Here is a 1,905-nt window from a genome sequence, read left to right as displayed (position 1 = left end):
CTGGTACTGGGAAAACAGCTGCCTTGTCCTGGCCATGCTCAGCCGAGTAGAGCCAGCAGAGAGATACCCCCAGTGCCTTGCCTCTCCCCAACATATGAGTTGGCGCTTCAACAGGAAAAGTGATTGAGCAGATGGGCAAATTTCATCCAGAACTAAAGCTTGCTTATGCTGTTCGAGGCAATAAATTGGAAAAGGGGTCGGAAGATCAGTGAGCACGTTGTCATTGGCACCCCTGAGACTGTCTTAGATTGGTGCGCCAAGCTCAAGTTCATTGACCCCAAGAAGATCAAGGTGTGTGTTCTGGATGAGGCTGATGTGATGATAGCTACTCAGGGCCACCAAGATCAGAGCGTCCGCATCCAAAGGATGCTGCCCAGCAACTGCCAGATGCTGCTTTTCTCTGCCACCTTTGAAGACTCTGTATGGAAATTTGCCCAGAAAGTGGTCCCAGACCCAAACATTATCAAACTGAAGCGGGAGGAGGAGACATTGGACACCATCAAGCAGTATTACGCCCTGTGCAATAACAGAGACGAGAAGTTCCAGGCCTTGTGTAACCTCTACGGGGCCATCACCATTGCTCAAGCCATGATCTTCTGCCAGACCCGCAAAACAGCCAGTTGGCTGGCAGCAGAGCTCTCAAGAGAAGGCCACCAGGTGGCTCTGCTAAGTGGGGAGATGACGGTGGAGCAGAGGGCTGCAGTGATTGAGCGCTTCCGAGAGGGCAAAGAGAAGGTTCTGGTGACCACCAACGTGTGTGCCCGTGGTATCGACGTTGAACAGGTGTCTGTTGTCATCAACTTTGACCTTCCTGTGGACAAGGATGGGAACCCAGACAACAAGACTTACCTGCACCGGATCGGGTGCACTGGCCGCTTTGGCAAGAGGGGCCTGGCAGTGAACATGGTCGACAGCAAGCACAGCATGAACACCCTCAACAGAATCCAGGAGCATTTTAATAAGAAAATAGAAAGACTGGACACGGATGATTTGGACGAGATCGAGAAAATAGCCAACTGAGAAGCTCCTGCAGGTCCTGCGCAGGAAACCCGTGCTTTCACAGCACAGGCCTGGACGTCACTGCAGGACAAAGGCACAAGTGGACAGGAACCACCTGCCTTATTTTAAACTACGTTTGGAGCCGAAGCCGGTAATAAATAAATAAATAAATAAAATAAACTACGTTTGGCCTTGACAAAAATTATGCAAATGATTAAGGTAGAGGAAAATTTTGCACTTGAGAAATGTAGTCCTTTTCCCCCATTTTTTTTAAGCCAAGGTTCCCCCCATCTTTATTATAGTAATCTGGTTGCTATTGGTATCCACTGGCTCCAGGATTTCATTCCTGTTATCTGGCTGGAGATGTTGGGACCTGCATCCAGCCCCTGCAGAAGTGGGAGAGGTAGAGTGTGGGAGAGGCCACCACACAGTGTGGATGGAGTGACGGGAGTGGCAGCAGAATGTCTCCTGTCTTTTATTCAAACTGTCAAAAATCAATGATAGCCCGGCCCGTATGCTCAACAGTTGAGTGCCAACCCAGGAACCAAGAGGTCGTTGGTTTGATTCCTGGTCAGGACACATGCCCAGGTAGCGGGCTCAATCCGCAGTAGAGGGGTGTGCAGGAGGCAGCCGATCAATGATGTTCTTCTCTCATCAATATTTCTATCTCTCTATCCCTCTCTCTTCCTCTCTAAAAATCAATAAAAACATTTTGTAAAAATATATTTTATTGATTTTTTACAGAGAGGAAGGGAGAGAGATAGAGAGTTAGAAGCAACGACAAGAGAGAAACATCGATCAGCTCCCTCCTGCACGCCTCCTTCTGGGGATGTGCCCGCAATCCAGGTACACGCTCAGACAGGAATCGGCCTGGGACATCTCCGTAGCCAGCCGGGCGCTCTTCCC

General features: G+C 49.6%; 1 pseudogene; it reads left to right on the top strand.

Moving 5' to 3' along the window:
• The window catches only part of LOC102435646, a 1,558-nt pseudogene extending 483 nt beyond the window's left edge, over positions 1-1,075 (top strand).
• Positions 1,076-1,905: the final 830 nt, after the last annotated feature.

Source organism: Myotis lucifugus, unplaced genomic scaffold (genome assembly GCF_000147115.1).
Source record: "Myotis lucifugus unplaced genomic scaffold, Myoluc2.0 scaffold_109, whole genome shotgun sequence".
Taxonomy (NCBI): Eukaryota; Metazoa; Chordata; class Mammalia; order Chiroptera; family Vespertilionidae; genus Myotis; species Myotis lucifugus.
This window is presented reverse-complemented; position numbering and strand designations above follow the sequence as displayed.